The following is a 14,789-nucleotide window of genomic DNA, read 5'->3' on the forward strand; positions in this document are numbered from 1 at the left end:
AGAAGCCTCACTGAAGTGCGGTCATTCTGCTTGTGCGCCCTCTAGCGCCCCCATGTTTTTCGATTTTTGGGCTGTTGTGCCATAGGCCTGCACCCAGTCTGCCGTGCTTTCATCCATTATGCGCAGGGGTACTCAGTGGTGCATGGGCCTAGTCTTTCTGTGGGGTGTCTTGAATTTGAACAAGATTGAGGGCATGGATGGTATTGGATTGTGGTGAATTTTGTTTGATTTTTGAATTGTTGGCTGTTGTTGGGGTCTTTTGCTCAGGGGTACTCAGTGGTGCATGGACTGAGACTTTCTGTGGGGTCTCTTTAATGTAAACATCATGGAGGGCATGGATGGCATTGGATTGTGGTGATTTTTGTGTGTTTTTCGACTTTTTGGGGTGGTGATGGGGCCTGTTCATGTGGGTGGGGGCCATTTTGAGGACTGGTACAGGCAGGGCCTGGCCATGTGGTGGGGGTCTAGGGGCCATTTTGAAGCCAGGCAGTGTGCTTTGTTGTGGCATAGGCCTGCACCCAGTCTGCCATGCTTTCATCCATTATGCCCAGGGGTACTCAGTGGTGCATGGGCCTAGTCTTTATGTAGGGTGTCTTCAATTTGAACATGATTGAGGGCATGGATGGTATTGGATTGTGGTGATTATTGTGTGTTTTTTGATTTTTGGGCTGTTGTTGGGGCCTTTTGCCCAGGGGTACTCAGTGGTGCATGGACTGAGTCTTTCTGTGGGGTCTCTTTAATGTAAAAATCATGGAGGGCATGGATGCAATTGGATTGTGGTGATTTTTGTGTGTTTTTCGACTTTTTGGGGTGGTGATGAGGCCTGTCCATGTAGGTGGGGGCCATTTTGAGAACTGGTACAGGCAGGGCCTGGCCATGTGGTGGGGATCTAGGGGCCATTTTGAAGCCAGACAGTGTGCTTTGTTGTGCCATAGGCCTGCACCCAGTCTGCCATGCTTTCATCCATTATGCCTAGGGGTACTCAGTGGTGCATGGGCCTAGTCTTTCTGTGGGGTGTCTTGAATTTGAACATGATTGAGGGCATGGATGGCATTGGATTGTGGTGATTTTTTGTGTGGTTTTCAATTTTTGGGCTGTTGATGGGGCCTGTCCATGTGGGTGGGGGCCATTTTGAGGACTGGTACAGGCAGGGCCTGGCCATGTGGTGGGGGTCTAGGGGCCATCTTGAAGCCAGGCAGTGTGCTTTATTGTGCCATAGGCCTGCACCCAGTCTGCCATGCTTTCATCCATTATGCCCAGGGGTACTTTGTCAGTGGTGCATTTTATTGGTCTTTCCATTTTGTGGGGTGGGTATAATAAAAATGCTTACTTGCAAACTATTAATTGAAGCACTACATATGCAACATTTATTTAACTGATGTTCCTCTGGCTTTGTTTGCTTTTAGGTGCAGAAAGACGAATCATCAGCCTCATTGTTCCTCATCAGTGCCAGGAACAAGTCCTCCTGCGGTGTGTGCAGCACAACGTCACGTGTGGCCACAGACAACTCTGCAACTTGTGCAACTGCGGCCTGCTGTTCTAACATCTGAAGAAGATGGCCCCAAAAAAAGTTGCCCGTAGCTCCTATAGCAAGAAAGTTGTCAGTAAGGAGTAGAAGAAGCAAGTGGCACCATTTACCAAGGAGACTGGTGTGCCGATCGCCGCATTTTTGGGGAATAAAAAAAGGTACGCCTTCAGCAGCAGCGGGGTCTGCTGGGGACCAAGCTGGGAGCAGCACCCCCGCTACATTGGGCTCAGTGCCACCACCACCACGCCAACTTAAGTCCAAGCCATTGAGTGCTGCAGAGGCAGCCAGTCTAGTTGTTCGATCACCATCGACCAGTGATGTTGGCTCATCGCAGGAAAGTAGCAGCATCCCTCAATTAACACAGGTTGTTGTAACTCATCTGACGAGTGTTCAACTACCACAGCCGCAACAACAACCACATGTGCAAGTACAAGCCCAAGTACATGTGGAGAGGCAGCGCAAGGAGATGCGCAAGCAGAGGTGCATGGAGCAGCACAAGTGCCCACAATAGTTGTTCCTCCCAAAGTAGGGCACATCAGGAAATCGACATTCAAGCCGAGGTATCATTTGAGGAAGCCACTCCTCCTGATCATTCATTGTCTTCCAGATCCCTAGCAAGGAAAAGATCAAGGATGGTGTCTACATCTTCTTCAAGCCCCCTTCCTTCTGATGATATGGATCCAAATTGGAAACCACCACAGCCGTCTGAGAGTGAGGCACACCATGATCTGACAAAGGTAGCTAAGCGTAAAAGGAAGGTCCCCGAAAGTCTCCTACTTATGGAGTGTGAAGATGATGCTGAAGAAGAAGTGGCGTATACTCCTGCTGATGAAGACACTCACGACGACAACGCAGTCATCATAAACGTCACCCTAGGCTCAGCGGGCATGCAGCAAACAGACATTTTTACCCTAGCCCGAAATGCTGCTGAGCGTGATGTTGGCGACGTGGGAATGGGACCACCACAAATGCAGTTAACTAGTACACCACCACCTACTGCTTCCATATTTTCTCACCAGAAGGGACCTCCATCCACCTCCACCTCCATTTCCTCAATTAGTAGTGCTGCAAGTGCACAACGTAGTAAAGTTCGGCAACACACATCCTCCACTTCATCTGGCATTAGCATTAACAGTATCGCCTCCTCCGCCCCACACAGACATTTGAAGTCCGCAGTTTGGGACTTCTTTAGTGTTTGCCCAACAAGGGAAAACATAGCCATTTGTACCATTTGTAAGCTTGGAGTTAGTCGTGGTAAGCTTGGTACCAACTATGGTACCGGAGGCCAGAGAGGTCATCTTGAGAGACAGCACACTGTCAAAGGGCATGCGCACCTAAAGGAGATCAAGGAAGCCCAAATTGCAAGTCAACAAACTGTATCCGTTGATGTTTCATCTGATGAGGACGAGGAGGAAGAAGCGTCAAACATTCCTTCAGTTACACCCAGTACCCCTGTCAGCAGCACACCCCCTGCTAGATATATGAGCCACACTAAGAGTGTGGGAGAGAGTGAGACACCAATGCGAAAAAGTTCATCAACATCACTGAGCTTAACTGGGTTGAAGAAGTCATCATGATCCCGTTAAGTCATGGTCCAGCCCACCATTAGAAGCATGTTGTTTTCAGATGCGCCATTTGAACGCAACCACTTAATGACGCGTCTGTATAACACTAAGCTGGCTAAAATGCTAGCTCTGGACCTTCTCCCTTTTTCTTTTGTGGAAGGGGTTCGTTTTCTTGAATTAGTGGCAGCGCTCTGCCCTAAATGGAAGGTTCCTAGCCGGTTCTATTTTGCCAGAGTTGCCGTCCCAGCTCTACATGAAGATGTGCTGGAGGTGATTGGGGCAGCTTTGCAGAAGAGTGCTGTTCACACTATACATCTGACAACAGACATGTGGACTAGTTGCCAAGCCGTTGATTACATGTGCATCACTGCACACTGGGTCTCTTTTTCAGGGGTTAAAGCAAAGCTAAACGCAGGTGTTGACCCGAACAACGTTTTTAAAGCTGCTCGGAAACATGCAACACTAGCCATGTTTGGCATGGAGAAAAGTCATACAGGAGAAAACATTTTGCAGGAGTTTAACACAAAGGTCTTTCAATGGCTGTCCCCAAGAAAACGCAAGATTGGTTATGTTTCCACAGATAATGGCTCCAATGTAGTTAAGGCCATGGATATGGGTAACTATTTCAGAGTGCCGTGTTTGGCGCACTGTATAAACCTGGTTGTTAAAAAATTATTGAGTGAAGAAAGTCCAGTGTGCGAGTTACTGACCACCTGCCGAAGAATGTGCACACATTTTAACCATTCTTTTAAGGCCCGGAAGCATCTGAGGGGCCTGCAACATGAACGTAAACTGCCAGTGAAAGCACTCATCCAGGAGGTGGCAATACGTTGGAACTCAACCTTCTACATGCTTGAGCGTCTGTTTGAGCAGTGTGCGGTAGTCGATCAGTATTTCCTTACACAGGGTGCAGCTATGAAGGACCTGAGGATACATGTGGAGCAATGGAAGTTAAGTCAAAGCCTGACAGATATGCTTCGTCCTTTTGAGGTCTTCACGCGTGCAGTCAGCAGGGAGGACTGTAATTTGGGAAAAGCTATCTCATTGTTGCGCATGCTAGAGCACCAACTGAAGGCGGTGTGTTCTACGTTTCAAAATGATGAAGAAAAGGAACAAGCATTTGAGTTGGCAGAGAAGTTATTAGAGCGCCTACTTTGCGATGAACGTCTTCAAAAGATCCACACAGAACAGCATTACATTTGTGCAACTATTCTGGATCCACGGTACAAAAAGGCACTGGCAGGCAAAATATTCTTTCCTTTTGATGACGCAGAAGTTACAAAATACAAACATTGGCTAGCTGTGTCAGCCACTCGGTTTGAAAGAGAACGGCAGGAAATTGAAGGAAAAGACAGTACATCAGCATCAGCATGCCATCCCGAGTCAAAAGAATCCACTTCTGCATCTGTGGCTGTGGCAGAAGTGAGTGATTTTCCCTCTCAGCCATTAAAGACACCAGCAACCGGATCATCTGCACCAGACACAACAGTAACATTGTGTGTAGAAGAGGATTGGCTAACTCGGCTTGGGTTTGCTTCTCAAAAGGTCCCAGCAAAAAGTAAGCAAAGTGGAGGAACCGTGGAGAACCTTGAGTTGATGGTGCAGGACTATCTGAATGACTCAACAGAGGTCTATGTTCATGATGACCCATTGGCGTATTGGCATGGGAAAAGAGAATTGTGGCCAGAGATCACCAACCTGGCTATAAATTACTTATCTTGCCCACTCGCAAGGGTGTCTTCTGAACGTGTTTTCAGTGCTGCTGGTGGCATTGCAACTTGCAAAAGGACCCGCCTCTCGCCCAAAAATGTGGAGAGGTTAATGATCAAGATGAATCAGCACCTCATACCACCAGATTACAAAATACGAGAATACAAGCAGGAAGAAGACGAGGAGGAGGAGGACACCAACTTAGATGAGGGAAGTTCTTCGCTGTTAGGTGACCTACTCCCGCCTGAATTCACAGAGTATGAGGACGAGCACTTCTTCCCTGACACCGAGCCCTGAAAATGAGTCAATGAATCGATAACTCTTTTTCGTCCTTATTCACTTTTATTCCTGTGTGTCTGTCTTTCTTTGTTTTGCAAAATCTATATAAAAAAAACGTTAATCACCTAATCACAAAAACAAGCCCATCAGCAGAACTGTCTTCACTTATTTGCTTATTGATTTGAAGGTGCCGCAGTCTGCATGCCTCAGGTTCACAAGTTCACAAGAACATGCTCCTCTATCCTCCTCCTCCAGACTCCTATTTCCCTCAAAGCAGATGGATGGATTACGCCCAATGAAGAAAGACTCTGCACTTGTGGGGGTGTTCTACTACTTTGCGGGTGAGTTGACGGGTCTGGGACCATTGCTGGGAAGGTCTAATACCGGATCAAAGTGGTTTGGAGAAAATCGGAGCAGAAAAAGATTTAGCACTTTTGATCACTTGCCTGTCTTTGGGGTGCTGTTTGGCGGGCTTTTAGGTTGTTGTGGGTAGGTTTTGGGGTCTGGGAGCACGGCTAGCACAGTCTAATGTCGATTGCTTTTGTTTTTCAGGAAATCCATGGTGGAAAAGGGGAGTTAGGGCCTTGGTGCACAGCGCGTTTGGACAGAATTGAAAGAAGGCCGAAAATATTCTAAGTATGAGATTTTCCATTTTTGCTTTTTGCCTATATGGGGGTGTTCTGCTTTTTTGTGGGTGGGTTGGCAGGTCTTGGAGCATTGCTGGGAAGATCTAATACCAGATAAAAGTGGTTTGGAGAAAATCCATGCTGAAAAGCGTTTTGGCACATTAACTTAGGGTTCGTTAGGGTTAGCACTAGCAGCAGGATTGCATGTGTTTCGGGGTATTCTAGATTTTTGCAACTAAGTTCTGGGGTCTTAGAGCACTCGTGGGAATGTGTAATTTTGATTGCAAGTGGTTTGAAGAAAATCCATGGTGGGAAAGGGGGGATTTGGCCTAGTTAAAGAAAGCGTTTGCCACTATTCTTAACTTAGGGCTCGTTAGGGTTAGCAGTATTGTATTGCATGTGTTTGGGCGGGAGGCTGTTTGTGGGGGGGTTTGCCAGTCTTGGAGCGATGCTGGGTATGGATGCTTTTGCTTGCTTGCAAGTGGTTTGAATACAATCCACGGTGGGTAAGGGGGGATTTGGGCATACTTTACTTTCAAAGTACGTTTTGTCACCATTTTCCACTAGGCCTCGTTTTTTGAGATCGGATTGGGGGTCTTCTACATTTTTGCGACTGGGTTTAGTAAGGGTCTTGGAGCACTGCTGGGAAGGTCTAATTTTGTACTAATACACAGTTTACAGTACACCTAGCTTGAGGGGAAAGATCCACTAAATTAATTCGCCCATACTTATTTATCCTTCAAAAGGAGACTCAGACAGAGTACGCACTTTCAAAAATATTGTACTGTCTATTAGGAAACTCAAAGTGTGACTTTTTGCACTACACAGCGTACATACCTTTTATTTATTTGTCAGTGGTGTTCTAATATCACTTCCTGTTTTTCCATCAATAATTACAGGGTTTCAGCCTGTGCAATGGGAAAAAAAGGATGAAGTGAGGCATCACATTAGCGAGCCGCAAATCAGCATCCGCCAGGCAGGTAGTGGACAGGGTGTCTTCTGGTCACCAACATTGATGGACGGAGCATCAGATGGAATGGAGGGTTACCGCTAATAAGAGGAATGGTTGGATGCATCTTACAACTTCCCAAATTCAACAGGACAACTACAACAACATACAGATACAGTATCCGTTCTTTTCTAATTATCTTTTAAGTAATGTTATTCCTGTGAACTTCTATGAGTGTGACTCTGCATTTCTTTGATCTCTGCTTTTAAATTCATCCCTACAGCCATTGTATAGATTTTACTTCTGCTATTTTTCAAACCTAATTTAATGTACAAAGTGTTTCTCTGAGTGCAGAGATAGGCAAGTGAAAACGCATAATTATTACTGCAGCCCTGTACTGTCGCATTCTTTCATTCACGGTTGTCGAAAGTACTACTTACTTTTCAGTAACCATGCATGCAGTAGTGCATGCACTTCCTTTACTTCACTTAAAAGATTTATGGTTAGCTTTGTAACCAAAGATTTGTTTATCTTCAATTATTGTTTGTCCATGCTGTGCTTTTTTTTTCTTCTCTCAACAAAACTTTTTCAAAAAACCCCATTCCCATCCTTTTTCCAAACCCTAACCCTCTTCCCCTGGGCTGTGTGGTTTTGATTGATGTGTTACTAAATGACGTTTTTGGAGACAAAGGTCCTTAGCAATGGTAAAATAATAAGCAATTGTTATATAGACCACAATAGGCTGCTATATATTTATGTTCCTTGCCCAGCCGGACAGGGAATTTATCAATCAAAAAATATAAAAGATTTTTAGTCAAAATACATTTCTACAACAACAGTTCATTGCAGTAAGGCACACTCCTGTGCTGTACCGGGAGAAATAAGAGAATAGAAATAGAAGAGAGTGAAAGGGGTGTTTCAGGCAAAGGAAAAGAGCAGGCAGGGTACTGTTTCGAGTCAGAAATTAACAGTATCGCCTGGAGTAGTACATTCAAATTCAGATAAATATTGATTTAATGTATGCCCACTCATAGGAGTCGACGTTTCAATCCCACGCTCAATTAATAAAGGGGATCATCTTCAGGACTTAAATAATAGTTTTGCCTGGATTATAACGGCCTGTTAGGGGGAAAAAAACAGGGAACATAAACAATGAGAGATTGTCAATTTAAATGACCAAGGACAGTGGTCAGTTTACGCACTTGTAACAATCGGAATCACAGTGAGTGATCTGTGCTGGTGCTAGTGAAAGTACCATGGTTTTGGAATTACATATATGATATTACAAACAATGTACTCAGAATCGCAGTGATAGGCTTGTGCTTGTGAAAGCTGGTTATGGAATTAGAGGTGTTGGTGCACTGATTGTGACTACAAAGTTTGCTCATTCCTCTGTGTTTCTGTGTCGAGGAGAACAAAGTGCATATTATATTTACAGGATAAGATTTATGCGTACATTGTTGAAATGGGGACATGATTGGATACCTCAAGTGGCGCGTGGCAGAGAGCATACCTCTTGTTGGAGGTGTGGAATTTAGGTTACCATAGGTAATGCCAACGTCACGGGGGCTTTCCTTGACAATGCAAGTAAGTATTTTGACTAAGAATCTTTTATATTTTTTATTAATAAATTCCCTGTCCGGCTGGGCAAGGAACATAAATACATAGCAGCCTATTGTGGTCTATATAACAATTGCTTATTATTTTACCATTGCTAAGGACCTTTGTCTCCAAAAACTTAATTGACATCCATGGTCCATAGCTACCCGCTGGGTCCCCCTTGTCCCTTAAATTTTTTGTGTGACTAAATGACAGCAATAATTACACACACTTGCTGGGGAGGATAAGGTCATAGCAACCGGCTGGTGAAGGAATCCGAGGATATATTCTTACTCAGCTTGACACTGAGTCACTATTGGCAAATGAAAGCAGATTTTCATGTGCGCCATCAACTTGATTGATCATCAAGAACATCCTCCTCCTAGACGTGGCAAATGATTACACTGCTCTGTCCTTCACCTTCAGTACTATTTCTTGTAGTAGTACCCAATGTCAAAGAAATTCAACGCAAGTACTAGTTATACTTTCAATACTTTACCATTTGTTAGGCTACATTGTGGCACTGTTCTAGTGTACTGTTACCTGCTATATTCTCTATCGTACCGTTCTTATGCTACGGTAAGGACAAACAAGGTTTCATTTTCTTTTTTTTCAGATGCTGCAACTGTAACACCACTGCAATGATGACATTTCATCCGCCCAGGATTGCCAACCTTAATCACCATTTACCGTGCAGCCAGCCCTGTGCCTAGCCCTATTTCCAAATACAAATTACAGGTAAGATAAGCGTTTGGGGGGAGGTAGTATAATGGAGTATTAGGAGAGATGAGAGACTGACGGTCGTAGGACTATTGAATTCACTTACTCTGTGACAGGCACTTAGTTTAGAAAACATTTGGGCAATTACTAGTACATGCACAACTTGAATCAAGATGCCACTTAAGTTTCAGGAAAACAAATTTACTGTTAAACCCCCACCAACCAGCCTCAAAAGCAGTAAAAAACATGTATGCTAAGATAAAGTTTAAAGTATATTTATATATCCCTAACATAAATAATCTCCTGCACTCTGACTCCGTACTCTTGTCCTGCGTTGGATAATCATCATTGGGGATCAATCATTGATGAATTTGGGAGCTAAATGACTCTGTCACACTATCTAGTCAGTAAGGAAATTGGGGGTTCTTCAAAGTCTGATATCACTGAGGTATGTGGAAAGTCTACCTGCGCCTATTATAATTGATAAACAATGCCCTATTTACTGTCCATAGTTCTGTTTGTGCAGATTTGTTCCTGCAACAGTAGTAGTATGGATTGTCCTCCTATCCAAACCAAAAGTAAAGTAGTATCTTATTCTTTCTTGGTGGTCATTCAGATGTTATTGTTAGGAATTGTCAAAGCATAAAAATTTAGAAGACTTGAAAAGACATTATGGACAATCCCAGAGGACTGCACTCAGTGCATAGAGCTATTGCTGACTAGAATGGGAGTTTCGTTTAAAACCTTTTGCCAAATGTGCAATCTTAGTTAGCTACACAGACAGACTAATAGGAATAATCTAGTAATACCACAGGGAGTCATAGTAGAGGCAGGATAAGAATTTTAGATACAGTCTACAAGAGGATCAAAGACGATTTAGAAAAAATTGAATGAGGAACGCTAGGAAAAAATAGGTACTCTATATTAAAATTAAAACTTACCGGGCCAGCAAAGGATCCCTCGCCTGCCCGATCCTGACCTTGTACAGCAGCAGCAGCCTCCTCCTCTGTCCTCTTGCCCCTGGGGGGAGCAGATGTACAACAAGAAAGAAAGAAAGACCCGAAAACATGGATGATTGTTGTCAACCAAATGAAACATTTCAAAAGAACAATAACAAAATATTTTGGCGAAATAGCAAATAGACAACTATTCCACTGGATATATTGACCTATCTCATGTGGTCTACTACGATATTAGTATTGCTTGATTTGCGGACCGTCGACTTGGAAAGGTATGTAACTCACTAAACAAGCTACTAAAAAGGTTCGCCTAGGACTGGCAGGCAGCAGTCCGCAGCACGCAAAGTGACAGACAAACTCCATTGTGATTGCACATCAGTGACAACACTAAAACGTTTCATACTACATTAACCTGTCATTAAAATACTCAAACTATCAATCCACCACCACTATTTTTTCTTACTGCCAGGTGTACAAAGGAAGGACTGGACTTGAGTCTGTAGGGGCAGATTTACAAGCCCCTTGCGGCTGTTTTGCTCCATTGTTGCGTGACTTTTGTGACGCAGCGGCAGAACAAAAGAGGCGCCATGGTACGGCGTATATTAAGAACGTGACGCATATGGGAGATGCATCACGTTGTAAAGTCCTGCGCCATCAGGGGGCGTTCCGGCTCAAGGGAGGGCGTCCCTGCGCAGGAACACTTTCTAAAAGTGGCTGAGGGAAATCTGCAAGATTTCAATCAGTGACTTTTAGGACAATGATGCTTCACTCAAACCCTGCGCCTGCTTGAAGCAGACGTACGGCTTGACACAGCATTGGGGGGATAGGGCACCCCAGAGCATTGCTGGAGCTGCGCCATCGTTGCGACGCAACTCCAGCAATGCGCCGCCTTTACGGCACAGATGTGCAACGCTTCGATGACGTTTTGGGCCAATGGTATGCCGCATTGTAAATACGCCGCACCGTGGGTGATGGTGGCGTGGCGCACAATTACTGGCGCATCCCTGCTACTTTGCAGGGATGCTCCGGAAATTGCAAATCTGCCCCTTAGTGTCTAGCATTACGCAGTTCTGTAAACTACACTCATACATAATTTCTCAGGCCAATGAAATAAACACAAAATCGAAAACAAATAAGCATAGTAGAAACGCTACTGAGAAGGAGAGCAGTGCACCTGAAATGCACAGAAAATTTTGAAATATAATTTACGTACAATGTAATCAGCAGCATTATTGCTCTTGGTAAAAAACAAAAAATTGCAATATAATAATAACACACAGAGCAGGAGAAAACAGAGTAGTGATGAAATAGCTACTACTACTCACCAAGCCCGGGGATCGCGATGCCGAGCAGGTCGAGCAAGTCGCGTTCGTGGTCCAGGAGATCCGTCCAACGGTGGGTGGCCTGGTTGTAGGTGTGCCGGACCAGAGAGTGTTGATACAGGTCCCGGCACACCTTCTCCCACCGCTTCCGGCGCTCCCAGAGCCCGTAGCCGCTAGCGATCTTGCCGCCTGCCATGATGGTCCTGGGGAGGCGGCGCTGGACATAAAACACTAATGCGGCCACCTCCTCCGCGCTAAAGATCTCCCGGGCTGTGACTTGCTTCCCCCTCAAACGCCCGCACGGCAGCCAGGGACGGAGTGAGGGACCCTTCCCCTTCTCAGGCTGCTTCCCGGCTCCCTTTACCATGGTCTGGGCAGAAAGGAAGGTAAATAATAAAGAAGAAATATAATAGGGAAAAAGAAAAGAGTTTAAAAAAGTAGTTTAAAATTAACCAAAAGTAGCAGAAAACACAAAAATATAGAGCTAGAAAAATAGAGGGATAGATAATAAGTAAAATAGATTAAAAAAAACTTCATACAAGCAAAGGATGGCAGAGATTGACAAAGGATACAGAGAGCATGCCCAGAACCATAGCAGTGAATGAAAAACAAGATGGCGGCGTCCGTTCACGACCGCGTGGGTAAGTTTGCGCTAGATTTCCCTCGCGATCACACGCGAACTTGTACTAGCGAGCCGCACACTTTGCGAGATTACACATAGCGCCCGGAAACGGAAATACGTCACGCAAACAAGATGGCTGCGCCCATGTATGACCGCGAGGGTAACTTCGCCTTGTTGCGCTACCAGCGGCTCGCTAAAATGCACAAAACCACGCAAACTAACCCGCCGCAAAAAACAAATCTCATATTCGCACAAATTTGCGGCTTCCGAATTCGATCTCGCGCAAAGTTGCGCCCCGCGAATCCTGCAAAATTGCAGAAAAACGATTTTTGCAAAACTGAAAGCACTCAGCAGGTGCAAAAGTTCAAGCTCCTCATTAGTAACCATACCCTGTAGTGCTTCCTGAGGGCCCCCTCCAGAGTTCAGTTGCCTACTTGCAACTATTCTATGACCCTGCTCTGACCCTCACAGCAGGCTCAGAGAATAGCTACAAGTAGGCCACAAAGGTCCTGTGAAAAAAAATTGCACTGCAACAGAAAGCAATTACAGCTAAGGAAGCAGGTGCCAGCTCAAATTCAGAGACACATTAATCAGCCCCAAATTAATTCATGTCAGTTGAGGCAGGGCAGGTGTGCTTTTCCCCCCATAATCTACAGTGATGAACCAGAGGGTGGCAGTGATGAACCAGTGGGTGGCATGGGTGAACCTGAGGGTAGCAGTGGTGAAACAGAGGGTGCTGTGATGAACCAGACGTAGAAACAACATAGTCGCGACCGTTGCGACCCGACAAGTAAGTTTGCGTTTGCGAACTGGTACAAAACCCTTGCGAACTGGCAGAAACCCTTGCGAACACAAAAAAAGAAAAAATCCGCAAATTTGCGAGAGTTCGCGGATTTTGCGGATTGCGAATTCGTGAATATGCAAATTCGCAAACCGCGAATTCGCAAGATTCGCCCATACTTACCGTATATCATCTTTCAATTCTTGCCCTGAAATTAAAGAAATAACTCCGTGAAGATTGAAAAACATTCCCTTTATTTCAACAACTCGGTCTGTCACACCAGGAAAACGACACCAACGCGTTTCGGGACGCATGTCCCTTCATCATGGGCTGTGTTCTGCGCAGTCTAAGTACTCTAGTGCCCATAATATGCATTCGATAATTGGATATCGCTTTCAGGTGAGTATTGTCAAGTTCAAAGCATTCTGGGACTGGTAGTGCAACTTTGCATTTATCATCCTCCACTGGATGCCGAGGCAGCTACAGTCTATTACACGTTACTATCAAAACCCTTCAGGAGGTTCATGTTCACAGGGGGGTTATTTCCCCTTGCTTCTTCGGCCATGTACAAAATGTGTATAAGAGGGCCGAGTGCATCCAGGAGTTTATCCTGGCATTGTTTAAGACGTTTCTCAATGCCTAACTGGGATCTTTCCCATATTTAAAAAGGAATGTAATTAATTTGGTATCCAGATTGAGTATGTTACAGACAATGTCCCCAGTAGAGGGTCTGGGACAATAATTTCTCATTAGGTTGCAGGTTTCTTTGTCAAGGCCGTTCCTGACCCATTGACTGAGGTATTTGGCTACACGGTCTATAGGCCACCAATCAGCACTGCGAGGGTGCCTAATGGTGGTGGGGTCAAACATTTCACCCCCAAAGGGATCCTTGATCCCAGAGGAAGTAGAAGCTTGATCTAGGTCATGATGCAGCTTATCGGTTGTATCAAGGCTATCTGCTGGATCAAAGATAAACTCATCCAATTGTGTGTCATCAAAATCAAGATAGTCCGCAGTGGGGTTAAGGTCATCACTTCTTACTCTTGTGCAACAAGGGTCACTTTGTTTTATCATGCAGCTATTGGGAAACTATTCTTAGGACCCCTGAAGGGTGGCCTTTCTCTATTGTGCTGCAAGGAGCGCCATTCTCTGTTATAGCTTGGAGGCTACCTGAGTTAGAGGCCTGATTAGAGGCCTTATCTAAGTGCTTCCTCTTTTGGGAATCCTTCACCAGTTTTCAGGGTTCCGAGGTAGAAGGGGAGTCCCCATCTGAGAGTGAGAAAAAATTCTCCTAAGGGGGACTTACTCTCTTCCTCTTAGCTAATGCTGCGTCTACTGTCTCTTTGACTAAGGATCTGAGTTCCTCCTCTATATATTTTTTTATATTTTCCCCCTTATTATCCTGGGGTTAAAGCTCAATTTATTAATATTTGGGCATGTAGAAGGATTGCTCACTTGATTAAGTAGGTTATGTTGCCTCTTCCTTTCTAGGTAGGTTGTAAATGGATCGATATTGAATAAAAATGGAAATTGCCACAAGAGGGAGCGTGCTGAAAATATATTGAATTTTAACAAGCGCGTTAGTTCCGGTGTAGCGCTGGGTGCAACTGACTAACTTCAGCTCGAGCACTAGCTGTTGGCATGGCAGTATCATGCCCGGAGTGTCAACATAGAGGAAGGACCCTGCCTTCCAGGAAGAGACACTCTGTGATGCGACACGCACCACAAAGGCTGTTGCCGGGTTACCGGGTAACTTTCCAAATTGCAGGAGCGCAAGACCACTGGCAATGCTTACATTTAAAAGGCAGAAATAGTTCGGTATTTAGAAGTTTTACTGAGGAATATGTAGTATTTAGACAATATAGGTGATAGGTTTACTACAATTGTGCTCTCCACATAATTAGATGAGTGCATGAGTAGAGTGTTTCATCAGTGCACACGTGTACCTCAGTATTTCAATGACGGCATGGATTGTAAGTGGGTCTTTAGAGGCCTGCATAGGTTCTGTGCAAATGTTATAATAATTGCATAGTCACAGCCTTGTAAACTTAGTGATACATATAAAAAAGTATAGAAGAGGAGAGATGCAGTGAAACAGAAAGTAGTAGTTGAGAGAGTAGTTGATAAGG

Source organism: Lissotriton vulgaris, chromosome 1_1, assembly GCF_964263255.1.
Source record: "Lissotriton vulgaris chromosome 1_1, aLisVul1.2, whole genome shotgun sequence".
NCBI lineage: Eukaryota > Metazoa > Chordata > Amphibia > Caudata > Salamandridae > Lissotriton > Lissotriton vulgaris.